Source organism: Prionailurus viverrinus, chromosome C2 (assembly GCF_022837055.1).
Source record: "Prionailurus viverrinus isolate Anna chromosome C2, UM_Priviv_1.0, whole genome shotgun sequence".
Lineage (NCBI taxonomy): Eukaryota > Metazoa > Chordata > Mammalia > Carnivora > Felidae > Prionailurus > Prionailurus viverrinus.
In genome coordinates, this window is record NC_062569.1 from 33,156,653 (window position 1) to 33,175,952 (window position 19,300).

Below are 19,300 nucleotides of genomic sequence, written 5' to 3' on the forward strand. Positions count from 1 at the left end.
TGAATTCTGGACCAAGGGCCAGAGAAGATGGATGTCCCAGCTCAAGAGTGCAGGGCAAATTCACTTTTCCTCTGCCTTTTTGTTCTAATCTGGCTCTCAACAGACTGGATGATACCTTCTCACATTGTTGAGAGGCCTTCTTTACTCAAATTGGTTTTATTTACTCAGTCTGCTGATTCAAATGCTAATCTCTTCTGGGAACATTCCCACAGATGCATTCAGAAATGTTTACCAGCTACCTGAGCATCTCTTAGCTCAGTCAGGTTAACATAAAATAACTATTATAGATAATAACAGTTCTTATCTCATATGGTTGTTTTAGGGATTAAATAAATATTTGTAAATTGTTTAAAACTGCATGACACATAATAAGCACTATATATAGTGCTCTCTAAGTTTGTCAAATAGAAATACGTGCTTTAGAAGAGGTCTGCACAGAATCCTGTTAGGATTTTGACTGTAGATTAATTTGGGAGAGGTACCATCTCTATAATATTAAATCTTCCCATTTATGAACATGGTAAATGCTTTCATTTACTAAGGTCTTCTTTTATAGACTTCAATAAAAGTTTATAACTATCTCCATATAGATCTTATACATACTGATTAGGTCTATCTCTGGGCACTCCACAGGTTTTGATGCTGATATAAATGGACACTGTATAACAACATTGCTGTTCTTGAATTCATCAAACTTGCTGTCCTCTTTATTGGTTCTAACAGTTCGCAGATACTCTCAGATTTTCTACATGGACAACCATTTTTCCTATGAATAATGAATTCTTTCTTTCTGGTTCTTATGTCCTTTCTTTTCTTGTCTTATTATCTTGTTCAAAATCTCCAGAAGAATATTGAAAAAGAGGACATCTTTGTCTTGCTCACTAAAGGAATGCTTTTAACATTTTATCATTAAATATAATGCTTACGGGGAGCCTGGGTGGCTTAGTCGGTTAAGCATACGACTTCAGCTCGGGTTATGGTCTCGCGGTTTGCGGGTTCACACCCCACGTCAGCTCTGTGCTGATGGCTGGGAGCCTGGAGCCTACTTTGGATTCTGTGTCTCCTTCTCTCTCTCTGTCCCTCCCCCACTAGTGCTCTGTCTCTCAAAAATAAATAAACATAAAAAAAATTTTTTTAATACATAATGCTTGCTTTAAATTTTTTGGTAGATGTATTAGTTTCCTGAGGCTGCTATAGTAAATGACCACAAACTAGATGACTTAAAACAACAGAAATTTATCCTCCCACAGTTCTGAAGGCCAGAAATATGTAATCATCATCACTGGGAGGAAATCAAGATTCAGCAGGGACATAATCCCTCCAAAAGATCTAGGGGAGAATCTCTCCCTTGGCTTATGGCCTCATCACTCGAATCTCTGCCTCTATCTACACCTCACCTTCTTGTGTGAGTGTGTGCGTGTGTGCACGTATGTGCACTCTCCCTCTGACCCTGTCTTATAAAGGCACTTGAGATTTAGGGCCAACATCAATAACCCAGGATTATCTCCCCAGCATGAGATCCTTAACTTAATCACATCTGCAAAACGCCCTTTTCCAAATAAGTAACACTTATGGGTGCCTGGAATTAGGATCTGATGATTATCTTTAAGGGGTCACTTTTCAGTCTACCGTAGCATAGATGCTTTAATAGATTAAGAAGGCATCCTTCTACTCCTAGTTTACTAAAAAGTTTTTATTTTTAAAAATTTCATACATGACTACTGAATTCCTTTGAATGCTTTCTCTACATCTATTGTGATGATCATATGGTTTTTCCTCCTTTATTCTGTTACTATAATGAATTAAATGAGTACATTTTCTAATATTAAACTATTATTTCTTTCCTGCTTGTGCACATTTTATGATTTTTATGCACAATACTAGATTTTGTCTGCTAACAGTATATTTATAATTATATTTAGGTTTGGTCTGTGTGTGTTTCTTCAGACAGATTTAGTTTTTTAATGATTTCTAGTTCTTCCTGAGTCAGTTTTGTTGTCATATTTTTCTAGATTTACCCATTTTATTTAATCACCATTAAAATTACCCATTTTCAAATTTATTGGTGTAAAGTTCATAATTATACTTTTTAAAAATGTTTATTGGGGCGCCTGGGTGGCTCAGTCGGTTAAGCATCCGACTTCAGCTCAGGTCACGATCTCGTGGTCTATGAGTTCGAGCCCCACATCGGGCTCTGGGCTGATGGCTCAGAGCCTGGAGCGTACTTCCAATTCTGTGTCTCCCTCTCTCTCTGCCCCTCCCCTGTTCATGCTCTGTCTCTGTCTCAAAAATAAATAAACGTTAAAAAAATTTTTAAAAAATGTTTATTTATTTTGACAGAGAGACAGTATGAGTGGAGGAGAGGCAGAGCAAAAGGGAGAAAGAATCCTGATAGTGTTGAGCCCAATGTGGGACTTGATCCCATGAACCATGAGACCATGACCAGAGCCAAAATCAAGAGCTGGACACTGAACTGACTGAGCCACCGAGGTGCCCCTGAAGTTAATAATTTTTAAAGTCATAAAAGAACAGTATGAGGTTGAAGTAGCTGTGGTTCTGTACCCATAGTTGTTGTAGACTCTAAGTCTAAAGTTATCTTTTGGCCAGCTAAAGAGCAGATGCAGGATTAAAACAAGAGATGGCTAATATCCAGGAAAAAGACAAGAGCCCTGAAAAAGGGTCCTTGCCCCGTATTTATTCAGATCAGAAGGCTTGCAAACGTGATTGGCATGTACAAAGAGACAAAGAAACTAGGAACATTAACTTGGGGATGTGAGGGGGAAAGGGGGATTGTGAAGATATGCAGTGTTTGGGGTTTGGGTTAATATAAAACAAAATTCAGGTGCCAGGCAGATGGGTGGTTGATTATTAACAGAAGGCAGGAGGCACTGTGCCTGTTTATCTTTGCCAGCCTAGGGGATGAGAAAGATAGGGGGAATAACCTGAGGGTTAATAAGGCACCTTTTCTTTTGTTAATCATCCCCACTCTGGGCAGCTTTGCCTGCAGTGCAGCAGTCCAAAGTCCAATTCACCAATTTACCTAACTTGGCCCTATTCTCCTATGAAAGCAGCTTTCCGCTATAGTACTAAATTTGGGGTGCTTTCACCCTGAATATCTAGTTTTGTTATTCCTATGTATTGGGCACCTTTGCACCGATACTATTTCAGGCCTTTGCCTCTATTTTTGGGGGCTCAGCACCCCCTCCCAATTTTGGGGTGGCTTTGCACCTCCCTATTCCTGGCACCTTTGAACCCCCCTATCCTTGGAGTGCCACTCTGGTTTACCCAAACTCAGGTGTGAGCATTTTATTGACTTTGTATTTCTTTGTGCCTTCTTAACCCATTGGTGTAAGCCCAGGGGATTCCTAAGCTTATCTCCCACACATAGTTATTTCGAATGCAATATATTATTTCTTTCTCTACTCCCCAATTTATCAGTATTACTATAGAATGTTTTATAGACTTTTTGAAGAATCTGCTTGCAGTTTTAGTAATGGTGTCTATTTTTTTTTGTTTTTAGTTTAACTTTTGCCCTTATTTTTATTATTGCTTTCATTCTACTTTCTGTGGTTTTATGAAACTTAATTTTCTAATTCATTTAGTGGTATGTTTACCTAATTTTTGTAAAGTTACACTTGGTATTATACTCTTAAATTTTTATCAAATAAAAATGCACATTGTTAAAAGAATCAATTTTTTTCTTAGAAGTCATTATAAGAAAAACAGCAAGTATATCCATCTTTTCTTCCCTTTTAGCTTTTTTAGGTGTTTGGGGTTTTTTTGTTGTTGTTGTTTGCTTGCTTTTACTTCCGTTTCTCTAAATGACATGTCTATATATTGCTACTTTTGATTTAAAAAATTTTAGACATTACCTATGACTTCCTTATATGAAAATTCAGGGTTTATTATTTTCAAATACACATTGTTTCCTGCCTTCCACACCCAATCCTCCATTTATAGTTCTATTTTAATTTGGCTAAATCATTATTCAATGTTTGCATTTTAAGATTATCCCAAATTTCTTATTAAATGAACCAATAATTTATTTCATAGTGTACCAAGATGAATTTTTCTTCCAAAACTGTTTAAAATCGGGATTTGTTTCAACATAGTACTAGAAGTCATAGCCTCAGCAATCAGATAAGAAAAAGAAACCAAAGGCATCCACATAAGCAAGGAAAAAGTGAAACCTTCCCTCTTCACAGAGGATATGATACTGTATGTGGAAAACCTGAAAGACTCCACCAAAAAACTGCTAGAACTGATACATGAATTCAGCAAAGTCGAAGGATATAAAATCAATGTAGAGAAATCCATTGCATTTCTACACACCAATAAAATGGAGCAGCACAAAGAGAAATCAAGGAATTGATCCCATTTATAATTGTACCAAATGCCATAAAATACCTAGGAATAAACGTAACCAAAGAGATAAAAAACCTGTATGCTGAAAACTATAGAAAGCTTATGAAAGAAACTGAAGAAGATACAAATAAATGGAAAAAACATTCCATGCTCATGGATTCAAAGAATATGGTCGAAATGTCTATATTATACAAAGAAATATACACATTCAATGCAATCCCTGTCAAAATAACACCAGCATTCTTCACAGAACTGGAACAAACAATCCTAAAATTTGTATGGAACCACAAAAGACCTTGAATAGCCAAACTAATGTTGAAAAAGAAAACCAAAGCTGGAGGCATCACAATCCCGGACTTCAATCATAATCCCGGATTATAAAGCTGTAATCATCAAGGCAGTATGGTACTGGCACAAAAACAGACACTTAGATCAATGGAACAGAATAGAGAACCCAGAAATGGACCCACAGATGTATGGCCAACTAATCTTTGACAAAGCAGGAAAGAATATCCAATGGAATAAAGACAGTCTCTTCAGCAAATGGTGTTGGAAAAACTGGACAGTGACATGCAAAAGAATGAAACTGGACCACTTTCTTACATCACATACAAAAATAAATTCAAAATGAATGAAAGACCTAAATGTGAGACAGGAAACCATCAAACTCCTAGAGGAGAAAACAGGTAACAATCTCTTTAACCATGGCTGCAGCAGCTTCTTATTAAACATGTCTCTGAAGTGAAGGGAAACAAAAGCAAACATGAACTATTGGGATCTCATCAAGATAAAAAACTTCTTCACAGTGAAGGAAACAATGAACAAAACTAAAAGGCAAAAAAATGGAAGGGGAGAAGATATTTGCAAATGACATATCAGATAAAGGGTTAGTATCCAAAATGTATAAAGAACATATCAAATTCAACACCTAAAAAAACACATGACAGACACTGTTTCAAAGAAGACATCCAGATGGCTAACAGACACATGAAAAGATGTTCAACATCACTCATCACCTGGAAATACAAATCAAAACCACAATGAGATACCACTTCACACTTGTCAGAATGGCTAAAATTAACAACACAGGAAACAAGAGATGTTGTTGTACACACACACACACACACACACACACACACACACACTGGAACATTACTCAGCAATCAAAAAGAATGAAATCTTGCCTTTGAAACACCGTGGATGGAACTAGAATGAATTATGCTAAGCAAAATATGTCAGTCAGAGAAAGACAAATACATGATTTCACTCATATGTTCAACTTAAGAAACACAGCAGATGAACACAGGGAAAGGGAAGGAAAAATAAGATAAAAAGAGAGGGAGTCAAACCATAAGAGACTCTTAAATACAGAGAACAAAACTGAGGGTTGCTGGAGAGGTGTTGGGTGGGGAGATAAGCTAAGTGAGTGATGGGCATTAAGGAGGGCGCTTGTTGGGATGAGCACTGGATGTTATATGTAAGTGATGAATCACTAAATTCTATTCCTGAAACCATTATTTCACTACATGTTAACTAAGTTGGATTTAAATAAAAAATAATTAAAAATTTAAAAAAGGGGGGGAAAAGTAGATTTAACCTGAAATATGAAGGAGTTAAAACATTTCAATTTATTCTTTAAAATCTTCATTTTTAAAAAATGGATAGTACCAACGTCAAACCACAACAGGAAAAACAAAGAAAAAAAAGTAAAATCTAGATTTTATGGTTTTCTTGGGTTTTCATCTGCTCAATTGTCTATTACTTATCATTTATTCATACTCCCAAAGAATTATCTAAAAACTGTATTCTTTACACATGCAGACACACTAGATACTAGTTTCACTTCTTGAGTAAATATTTCCCAGGGACTTCTAACCTCTTCTAACCTGAACAGGTTGACCTTGCTTCTCAGGAGCATTCTTTACCATTCCCCAGAGGACTCTCTGTTGCCACAATCCTGTATGACTTCTGTTCCCTGATTTCATGATTCCCATTTCAGTGGAGTACATCTTCCATTAAGAGGCAGGTAGGTAAAAATTTTGAAACCTTGAATAACTAAAAATAATTTCACCCTAACCTCATACAGGTTATAAAAAAATAATTTTCCTTCAGAACTTTGAAGCATTTGTCCTTTGTGTTCAGTTCGTTTATAAGGACTTATATATTTTGATTCATCCTTACTCCTAAGGAGTAACCCTTCATATTCCAACAGATAATTTAGAGTGTTTACTAGGGTCCCTCATCTTTGATGACTACAGTTTTTGTCTCTTGTGATGCCATCAAACTGCCACAAGCTTTACTCAACTTCTCAGCTTCTCAGCTACTTACCTCTGTTTATCTTTTCAATCTTCCAGCTACCATTTTCAAATAAGCGAATGTTATAAGGGAAAAAGCAGTGCCAAAAGTAAGGTTCACCTTCCTGGACTTTTTTTTTACTTTAAGGTATTGGCCCCACAAATCTTGAGTGTCTTACTGACTTTGGAGATTTATCATGCTTTCAAACCGATTAGATAGATGACAGATGGATAGATGACAGGTAGGTAGAGAGACAGATACTCTAGCATTTCTGTTTTTTTTCTATATGGAAGGGATGGTCCAAAACTAGCTAATCCATTTTTGTCTGCCTTTCCTATAGTAAAAACCTCTCTCAAACTCAAACTATTTATTAAACCCACTTACAAATGGTTCTGTTTTAATCTCACCTTCAACCCCATTTCCAGAGGTGCTTGTTCTTCCTATCCCTGAGCTTTCTGTGAATCTGTGGGATAAATAAGTCTTCTTCTCTGTTTTCTTTATGAAAGCTTATGATATTAATCTCTTGGATTTGGTAAGTCATTATTACTTCCTCATCTAACTTTCTAGCTTATAACCTTATATTGCTTTTTGTTGTTTTCTTTTCCTCTTTGATCTCATGCATCAGATTTGGTGATGTTTTAGAGAGAGTGTAATGTTCAACCCACTATTATTGTCCAGAAATTTTTAACTACTTTTAACTCTTTTAATATAAAATACATGTATTTAAGGCTATATGTCTGCCTCTAAATATAACTTTAGCTACATCTCATAAGTTTCAAGATGCAGTATTTTTATGATCACTTCTAAATATTTTAAAACTTTATTATAATTTATTCATTTGCCCATTATTTTTAACTTTATATAAACTTCAAAATATTTCAGCTTTGATGATATCTTCCTTATTTATTTCTTACTACACTTTGGTCAAAGCATGTTTTCTATATAATATTGATTATTTGAAATGTATTGCAATTTACTTTGTAGCCTATGTGTAGTCCAATTTTTATAAGTGTTCCATGTGTGCATGAAAATATATTTTCCAACTGTTGGAAATAAAACTCTATATCTCAATTAAATCAGGCTTTTGCTTGTATTATTAACTCTTCAATATCTTTGCTACTTTCTTTTGTTCAGTTGATCTATTCATAACTGAGAGAGCTATAATGGTGTAGATTCTTAAATCTTTTAATTACATTAATTTGCTTTGTACATTTGAGGCTATGTTAGTTGAATGAAGGTTCAGGATTCTTTTATCTTCATAGTAAATTGTTCCTTTTATAATTTTCTGATGAATCTTTATCTCTTTTTCCCCTCAAAGTCTATTTTGCTGACATTTATAAAATTTTATCAGTTTTCATTTGTCCAGAATTTGACATGGAATATCTACCATCTCTACCCTGATATACTCAACATTTATGTCACTATATTTTAAGGTGTCTTTTGAAACTGCACATATGGACTTAAAAACATCCAATCTGAGTCTCTCTCCTTAAGTAGTGTATCTAGTTTATATAAATTTATTTACTTGAAATACATGACCATTTTACAACTTTATTTTGTCTTCTTTATTTACTTTATTTCCTTTGTTTTTTTCTACTTTCCTAAATTGAGTTCTTTAACTTCCTTTTCTTTCTGCTATTTTTAAAGTTTTCTTGTCTATTCCTGTTCTTTTACTGTAAACTTATTAACGAAGACAAAAGCTAAGTAATACAAATCTACTAAAAATGCATTAATTTAAATGTTCTCCACTCTATTAATATTATCTAGTATTTTAGTTCCATATTTTTTGTAAAATCCCCAAGTTAGTCTTTATAATCATGATCATTTTATTTAGTCAGTAAAGTTTAGACTTGCCCAAATATTTACCATTTCCTCAAAACATCATTGCTTCCTGCATCACACATTCCTTCTGGTTTTAAGTTCCTTCTTCCTGAAATACATCCTTTACTCATTCTTTCAGAGAGAACTTAGGAGTGATAGAGTCTCTCCATCTTTGTTTTTCTAAAGTATTTCTTCAATTTGGCCTTGCTATTGAATAATAATTTATCTGGGTATAATATTATTGCTATAAAATTATTGTTTTCTTTTATTCAAGCTCTCATTTTTGTGGCATGCTCATTACAGTCTAATGGTTATACCTCTTCTGATATTTTGTATTTTACTTTGGTGGCTAATTTTCTCTTTATATACAATTTTCTGAAACTTCACCACCATTTACCTAGGTGGGATTTCTTTGTATTTATCCTGATTGGGAATCACAATATTTCTTTTTTTATTATTTTATTTTTTATTTCTTAAAATTTACACCCAAATTAGTTAGCATATAGTGCAACAATGATTTCAGGGGTAGGTTCCTTAATGCCCCTTACCCATTCAGCCCATCCCCCTTTCCACAACCCCTCCAGTAACCCTCAGTTTGTTCTCCATATTTATGAGTCTCTTCTGTTTTGTCCCCTTCCTTGTTTTTATATTATTTTTGTTTCCCTTCCATTATGTTCATCTGTTTTGTCTCTTAAAGTCCTCATATGAGTGAACTCATATGATTTTTGTCTTTCTCTAACTGACTCATTTCACTTGGCACAATACCCTCCAGTTCCATCCACGTAGTTGCAAATGGCAAGATTTCATTCTTTTTGATTGCCAAGTAATACTCCATTGTATATATATACCACATCTTTGTCCATTTATCCATCAATGGACATTTGTGATCTTTCTATACTTTGGCTGTTGTTGATAGTGATGCTATAAACATTGGGGTGTATGTGTCCCTTCGAAAGAGCACAACTGTATCCTGTGGATAAATGGCTAGTAGTGCAATTGCTGGGTCATAGGGTAGTTCTATTTTTAGTTTTTTGAGGAACTTCCATACTGTTTTCCAGAGTGGCTGCACCAGCTTGCATTCTTACACAATATTTCTTTAATAGAGGATGTAGGTCTTTCACAAATTCTGGAAAATTTCATCCTTGTCTTCCTATTATGTTAAAATATTGCTTCTTCCTATTCCCCTTATCATATTATTCTTTGACAGTGAAGAACCTATCTGTTCATATATGAATATCTGTTATATCCTACATGTATCTTTTCTATTTTTTAATTCAAGTATACTTAACATACAGTGTTATATTAGTTCCAGGTGTAAAATATAATGATTTGACAATTCTATGCATTACTCATTGCTCATCATGATAAGTGTACTCTTAATCTTCTTTACCTATTTCACCCATCCCCTACCTACCTCCGCTCTGGTAGCCATCACTTTGTTCTCCATATTTAAAAGTCTTGTTTTATGTGTGTGTGTGTGTGTGTGTATGTGTGTGTGTGTGTTTTGTCTCTATTTTTCTTTGTTCGTTTGTTGTGTTTCTTAAATTCCACATACAAGTGAAATAATATGGTATTTGTCATTCTCTAACTTATTTCACTCAGGATTATGCCCTCTAGATCCATTCATGTTGTTTCAAATGGCAAGATTTCATTCTTTTTTTTCTTTTTTGCTGAATAATATTCCATTGTATAACACCTCATTTATCTGGTCATTTATGGATGGGATATTGGGTTGCTTCCATTTCTTGGCTGCTGAAAATAATGATGCACTAAACATAGGAGCACATATATCTTTTTGAATAAAAAGCTTTTGTACAGCCAAGGAAACCATCGACAAAACAAAACGACAACGAATTGAATGGGAAAAGATATTTGCAAATGATATATCAATAAGGGGTTAGTATGCAAAATATATAAAGAACTTATACAACTCAACACACAAATAATCTAGTTAAAATGGCAGAAGACATGAATAGACATTTTTCTAAAAACATATAGATGGCCAACAGACACCCGAAGAGATGCTCAATATCACTGATCATCAGGGAAATGCAAACCAAAACCACAATGAGATATCACCCCACACCTGTCAGAATGACCCGGAGCAAAAACACAAGAAACAAGTGTTAGCAAGAATGGGGAGAAAAAGGAACCCTCATGCACTGTTGGTGGGAATGAAAGCTGGTGCAGCTACTGTGGAATACGGTATAGAGATTTATCAAGAAAAAATACAAATATCTTAATCTGTTTCTTGTCTCCTATTTCTATCTCTTATTGTCTCTTAGTACTAAATTCTGAGTAATTTCCTCAGATCTACTTTCTCAGTCCAACTTTCTCTTCATCTGTGCCTAATTTATTTTCAACATTCTATGACAGTTCTAAAATTTGTATTTGGTCCTCTTTCAAATTTATCTGACTTTTTTCATAGTAACTTGATATAGTCTTAGAAAGTCATTATTTAAATATTTAATCATTTAAGCATACTTACTTTACAGTAGTTTTTCAGATTGCTCCCTTATTTCAGATTATTGTATTCTAATCATTTTATGTGTTGTTCCTGCAGATTCTTACTCATGGTAGATTGCTTATGTACTCAACTGTTTTAAATTGTAAGTTTACTTATTATTGGATTATAATCAGTTAGGTATTGTCACAGTAATGCTTCATAATAAACTATTTTCATATTCAGTCCAAAGCAGACTTAATGATAATTATTAAGTATTTATTTTTGCTCACACATCTGTGGGTCTTCTGAGGGTTGGCTAATCTGGGCTGGACTCTTACTAGTTATGACTTTGAGGTATAGCTTGGGTGCTAATATACTTCAGGCTGTAACTGCAGATTAGACTCAGGTCAGTTCTACACATATTATTTTGAAGCCAAAGCTGAAGTGGCAAGGGATGGTTTCCTCATGGAGACATAAGAAGGGCAATAGGGCAGCGGGGCGCCTGGGTGCTCAGTCGGTTAAGCGTCCGACTTCGGTTCAGGCCATGATCTCACGGTCCGTGAGTTCAAACCCCGCATCGGGCTCCATGCTGACAGCTCAGAGCCTGGAGCCTGCTTCAGATTCTGCGTCTCCCTCTCTCTCTGACCCTCCCCTGTTCATGCTCTGTCTCTCTCTGTCTCAAAAATAAATAAACATTAAAAAAATTAAAAAAAAAGAAGGGCAATAGGGCAATCTGAGCTTATCAAATACATTTCAAGTCTTAGCTTGATTCATGTCTATCAATAATCCATTGGCCAAAGCAAGCCATATGGTCAAATTCAGCATCAATGAGGTGAAGAATTACATTCCGTTTCTTATGGGAGGGACTGCAGAGTCACACTTCAATGGGGGGAAATACAGGGAGGGAGAAAGAAGTGAAAACAGTAACACAACTTATAACACTGAAACCCTCTTTTTCTGTGAGAAATCTATGTGGCTTGCATTCTGGGAACTTTCCTTCAGAGTAATTGTGCATTTGCTTTTTTCAAGGGTTCCAGAAAACCAATTTATATGTCAGTTTCTAAGTTTAGTTTTAAGAAAATGCTGACAGTGTAAATTCAAATCCCACAACAAGATGAAGTTAAGCACTGGCTTTGGAATTTTCATGTCCCTGACTTCCTACATGAGCTGAAATAGGAAAAGAAAATCTTTACCATCTTCCTGTGCCACTGGCTGAATTATTTTCCTCATTTCATTAGAATATAACCCTTCATGAATCCTGAATATATGAGGGGTTTTTAGTCTAACTCTCTACCTGACACAACACCAGAGTTTCATTTCATGTTCCCTTTTTGGGTAAAATTCAAGAGCCAAGGTTCATAAGAACAACACCTTCCATCCTTAAATTTAGGCAAACTCAACATAAACTCACTTGCTGATCATCTCAAGTCAAGTTTCTTTGTGGTTTCTTACATTTATCTATTTCTCTTTCTTTACTGAAAACTCATTTTCACAATGAGGTAAATATTGTATCCACCATTTCTTGATGTTTGTCATAGAAAGGTTTTCATTGAATTCAAATTACCACTGATTAGGAGGAGCCAAAATGGTGGAAGAGCATGGAAGTTCTCTTTGCATCTCACGTCCATGAAATACAGCCAGATTAACACTAAATCATCCTGAACACCTAGAAAACTGATTGAAGATTAACACAACAATCTGCACAACCTGAACAAGAGACTCAGCAGATACATGGGGCAGAGAGGTGAAATGGGGAAGAGATAAGCCTTGGAGGGCAGGGAGCTGTTTTTGTTTGTGGAGATAGGATAGAGATGGGGGGGGGGAGAGTACAGGAAAAGCACCCCCCGCAAAAGCAGCTGGAGAGAAAGTGGAAAAGTGGTAACAGCCACAGGGACTGAACTAAAAAGGAAAAAAGAAGAAAGGAGAGGGTTTAAATTCCATTAAAACTCTATAAACAGGGGGAGTGCAGAGTCTGAAACTCCTCAGCTTGATACCTGGTGGTGCTCTGGTAGGAAGGGCAATTCCCTAGGAGGAGAGTGAGGTCTGGGAGGTCTTCAGGCCACACGGGGAGAGGCAGTTCCCCTGCTGGAAGGACATTTGGTAGAGGCTATGCAGCCACCCACAGGCAAAGGTCCCAGCAGACCCCAGAGAACAACCACATTCAGTGGTGCTGGAACAAGGTTGTTAAGGGTAAAAACTGGTGCCAGATGTGTACTGTGATTTTCCATAATCCCTGAAATGCTGCTGCTACACGATAGTGTGAACTTCTTCTGGGGTGGGGTGACACCCTGCTACAGTCTCTGGGCATCAGCAGCAGTATGGTCCAGTGAAAGTTCCTGGATTCAGCAAGGACCTGGCCATTGCTTGGTGAGACCCTTCCCTAGAAGGTCTGAGTGGGTCAGAGCCACAGTTCCTCAGAACTGAGGGGTTGGGAAACAGCTACATCTGAGATAAAACTCAGGAGGGAGGTACCGCCAGGCAAACTGATGGCTTGGTCACAGACAGTGTAAAAGCAGGGAGTGGATGGAAGCCAGAGACAAAGGATGGGTGTGGGATTGCTGACTGGGGAGAACAGAGTTCCTATACTAGAGACTGGATAGCTGGGTGATGCCATTTTCACTCCTCCCACGCACGCACATACACACCTACAAGTGCCACAACAATCAATCTCAGTGAGCTAAGCAGTGCCATCTAGTGAAGAATGGAGCTGTTACACTAAGTCCCGACCAACTGGGCCAACCTCGCTCTTCAGAAACACCACAGGTCTCTCTGCCTGCTTAGTTTAAGGACTATAAGGGCTTCAGAGTTTGACTTCTACAGGAAAACTATGCAATTTCAATCGTATTTCAATCTGTTTGCTGGTCCATCTATTCGATTTTCTTTTTTTTTTGTTCCTTTTCTTTTTCTTGAATACAGAAAGAGAAAAAGATTATTTTTATTTTCAATTGTTATTAAAATATTTTTCTTTAATATTTTTCTACTTTATATTTTACTTTTTTGTAAATTTTTCAAATTCTATTTTACTTCCATCAATTCATTTTATTCTATTTCATTGTATTCATTTTTTCAAATTTTCAAATGTTTTCCTTATATTCTTTTTTTCCTTTTCTCCCCTCATCCTTTTTTCTCTAATCTATCAAGCTCCTTTCAACAACCAGACCAAAACACACCCAGGATCTAGCATCATTTATTTGATTTTGGAGTGTGTGTGTGCTTTTAATTTTTTAATTTTAATTATTTTTTACCTTATTAATTCATTTTCTTCCTTGAAAATGACAAAATGAAGGAAGTTACCCCAAAAGAAAGAGAAGAAATGACAGCCAGCGACTGAATCAACACAGATATAAACAAGATGTCTGAACCAGAATTTAGAACCACAATAAAAATAATACTAGCTGGGGTTGAAAATATTTTAGAATCCTTTTCGGCAGAGATGAAAGAAGTAAAAACAAGTCAGGTGAAATAAAAAATGTTGTAGCTAAGCTACAATCTAGAATGGATGCCCTGGCGGCAAGAACGGATGAGGCAGAGCAGTGAATCAGTGATATAGAGGACAAACTTCTGGAGAATAATGAAGCAGAAAAAAGAGTGAGAATAAGGCAAAAGAGAACGATTTAAGAATCAGAGAAATCAGAGACTCACTAAAAAGGAACATCAGAATCATAGGAGTCCCACAAGATGAAGAGAGAGAAAAAGGGGTAGAAGGGTTACATAAGCAAATCATAGCAGAAAACTCTCCTAACCTGGGGAAAGACACAGACATCAAAATCCAGGAAGCACATAGGACTCCCATTAGATTCAACAAAAACCGACCATCAACAAGGCATATCACAGTCAAATTCACAAAATACTAAGGCAAGGAAAGAATCATGAAAGCAGCAAGGGAAAAAAAGTCCTTAACCTACAAAGGAAGACAGATCAAGTTCACATCAGACATATCCACAAAAACTTGGCAGGCCAGAAAGGAGTGGCAGGATATATTCAATGTGCTGAATCAGAAAAAACATGCAGCCAGGAATTCTTTATCCAGCAAGGTTGTCATTCAAAAATGAAGGAGAGATAAAAAGATTCCCAGACAAATAAAAATTAAAGGAGTTTGTGACCACTAAACTAGCCCTGCAAGAAATTTTAAGGGGGACTCTCTGAGGGGAGAAAAGACACACACACACACACACACACAGACCAAAAGCAACAAAGACTAGAAAGGACCAGAGAACACCACCAGAAACTCCAAATGCAGAAGCAACATAATGGCAATAAACTCATACCTTTCAGTACTCACTCTAAATGTCAATGGACTAAATGCTCCAAGCAAAAGACATAGGGTAACAGAATGGATAAGAAAACAAGATCCATCTATATGCTGCTTACAAGAGCAACAACAATACAATACAACACAACACAATACATACCAACAATACATCTATATTCTGTTTATCCACTTTAGACCTAAAGACACCTTCAGATTGAAACAGAGGGGATGGAGAACCATCTATCATGCTAATGGCAGACAAAAGCCAAAGTAGCCATACTTATATCAGACAATCTAGATTTTAAAATAAAGACTGTAACAGGAGATGAAGAAGGGCATTATATCATAATTAAGGGGTCTCTCCACCAAGAAGACCTAATAATTATAAACATTTATGCTCCAAATGTGGCATGGCCCAAATATATAAATCAATTAATCACAAACATAAAGAAACTCATTGATAATAATACCATAATAGTAGGGGACATAAACACCCCACTTACAACAATGGACACACCATCTAAACAGAAAATCAACAAGGAAACAATGGCTTTTAATGACACACTGGACCCGATGGACTTCACAGATATATTCAGAACATTTCATCCTAAAGCAGCGGAATATGTACTCTTCTCCAGTGCACATGGAACATTCTCCACAAAAGAACACATACTGGGACATAAACCAGCCTTCAACAAATACAAAAAGATCAAGATCATACCGTGCATTTTTCAGACCACAACACTATGAAACTCGAAATCAACCACGAGAAAAAATGTGGAAAGAGGACAAATACTTGGAGACTAAAGAACATCCTACCAAAGAATGAATAGGCTAACCAAGAAGTTAAAGAGGAAATTAAAAAGTACATGGATACCAATGAAAATGATAACACCACAGCCCAAATCCTCTGGGATGCAGCAAAGGCAGTTATAAGATGGAGGTACATAGCAATCCAAGCCTTCCTAAAGAAGGAAGAAAGCTCTTAGATACACAGCCTAATCTTACACCTCAAAGAGCTGGAAAAAGAATAGCAAACAAACACAAAACCAGCAGAAGACAGGAAATAATAAAGATTAGAGCAGAAATTAATGCTATCAAAACAAACAAACAAACAAACAAACAAACAAACAACAAAACCCCACAGTAGAACATATCAATGACACCAGGAGCTGGTTCTTTGAAAGAATTAACAAAATTGATAAACCACTAGCCAGTTTGATCGAAAAGAAAAAGGAAAGGACCCAAATAAATAAAATCAAGAATGAAAAAGGAGAGAACACAACCAACACAGCAGAAATACAAACAATAATAAGAGATTATTATGAGCAATTACACACCAATAAAATGGGCAATCTGGAAGAAATGGACAAATTCCTGGAAAAATATAAACTACCAAAACTGAAACAGGAAGAAATAGAAAATTTGAACAGACCCATAAGCAGTAAAGAAATCTAATTAGTAATAAAAAAACTCCCAAAAAACAAGAGTTCAGGGCCGGATGGCTTTCTAGGGGAATTCTACCAAACATTTAAGGAACAGTTAACACCTATTCTCTTGAAGCTGTTTCAAAAAACAGAAATGGAAGGAAAACTTCCAAACTCTTTCTAGGAAGCCAGCATTACCTTGATTCCAAAACCAGAGACCCCACTAAAAAGGAGAATTATAGACCAATTTCCCTGATGAACATGGATGCAAAAATCCTCAACAAGATATTAGCCAATTGGATCCAACAATACATTAAAAAAATTATTCACCATGACCAACTGGGAGGCAGGGCTGGTTCAATATCCGTAATCAGTGTGATTAATCACATCAATAAAATAAAGGACAAAAACCACATGATCCTCTCAGTAGAAGCAGAGAAAACATTTGGGAAAATACAGCATCCTTTCTTGATAACAACCCTCAAGAAAGTAGGTATAGAAGGATCATACCTTGAGATCATATAAGCCATTTATGAAAGAGCCACTAATATCATCCTCAATGGAGAAAAGCTCAGAACTTTCCCCCTAAGGTCAGGAACAATACAGGGATGTTCACTTGCCACTGTTATTCAACGTAGTATTGGAAGTCTTAGCCTCTGCAATCAGACAACACAAAGGAATAATAGGTATCCAAATTGGCCAGAAGAAGGTCAAACTTTCACTCTTCACAGATGACATGATACTCTATATGGAAAACCCAAAAGATTCCACCAAAAAACTGCTACAACTGATCCATGAATTCAGCAAAGTGGCAGGATATAAAATCAATGCACAGAAATTGGTGCATTCCTATATACCAATAATGAAGCAACAGAAAGAGAAATCAAGGAATTGATCCCATTTACAATTGCACCAAAAACCATAAAATACCTAGGAATAAATCTAACCAAAAGGTGAAAAATCTATACACTGAAAACTACAGAAAGCTTATGAAAGAAATTGAAGATACAAAAAAATGGAAAAATATTCCATGTTTCTGTATAGGAAGAACAAATATTGTTAAAATGTCAATACTACCCAAAGCAATCTACTTATTCAATGCAATACCTATCAAAATAACACTAACATCCTTCACAGAGCTAGAATAAACAATCCTAAAATTTATATACAACCAGAAAAGACCCCGAATAGCCAAAGCAAACTTGAAAAAGAAAACCAAAGCAGGAGGCATTACAATACCGGACTTCAAGCTATACTACAAAGCTGCAATCATCAAGACAGTATGGTACTGGCACAAGAACAGACACTCAGATCAATGGAACAGAATAGAGAACCCAGAAATGGACCCACAAACATATGGCCAACTAATCTTTGACAAAGCAGGAAAGAATATCCAATAGAATAAAGACAGTCTCTTCAGCAAGTGGTGCTGGGAAAACTGGACAGAGACATGCAGCAAAAGGAACCTGGATCACTTTCTTATACCATATACAAAAATAAACTCAAAATGGATGAAAGACCTAATCTGAGACAGGAAGCCATCAAAATCCTTGAGGAGAAAGCAGACAAAAACCTCTTTGATCTTGGCCGCAGCAGCTTCTTACTCAACACATCTCTGGAGGCAAGGGAAACAAAAGCAAAAATGAACTATTGGGACCTCATCAAAATAACCTCTGCACAGCGAAGGAAACAATCAGCAAAACTAAAAGGCAACTGACAGAATGGGAAAAGATATTTGCAAATGACATATCAGATAAAGGGGTAGTACCCCTTTATCTATAAAATTTTATCTATAGATTTTATCTATAAAATCTATAGATAAAGATTTTATCTATAAAATCTATAAAGAACTTATCAAACTGAACAACCCAAAAAACAAACAATCCAGTGAATAAATGGGCAAAAGCCATGAATAGACACTTCTCCAAAGAAGACATCCAGATGGCCAACAGACACATGAAAAAATGCTGAACATCACTCATCATCAGGGAAATGCAAATCAAAACCACAATGAGATACCACTTCACACCTGTCAGAATGGCCAACATTAACAACTCAGGCAACAATAGATGTTGGCGAGGATGTGGAGAAAGAGGATCTCTTTTGCACTGCTGGTGGGAATGCAAACCGGTATAGCCACTCTGGAAAACAATATAGAGGTTCCTCAAAAATTAAAAACAGAACTACCCTACGACCCAGCAATTGCACTACTAGGTAGTTATCCAAGGGATACAGGTGTGCTGTTTCAAAGGGGCACATGCACTCCCCCCCCATGTTTATAGTAGCACTATCAACAATAGCCAAAGTATGGAAAGATCCCAAATGTCCATCGATGGATGAATGGATAAAGAAGATGTGGTACATATATACAACGTAGTATTACTTGGCAATCAAAAAGAATGAAATCTTGCCATTTTCAACTACATGGATGGAACTAGAGAGTATTATGCTAAGCAAAATTAGAGAAAGACAAATATCATATGACTTCACTTGTATGAGGACTTTAAGACACTAAACAGATGAACATAAGGGAAGTGAAGCAAAAATAATATAAAAACAGGGAAGCAGACAAAACATAAGAGACTCTTAAATATGGAAAATAGACAGAGGGTTACTGGAGAGGTTGTGGGAGGATGGATGGGCTAAGTGGGTAAGAGGCATTAAGGAATCTATTCCTGAAATCATTGCTTCACT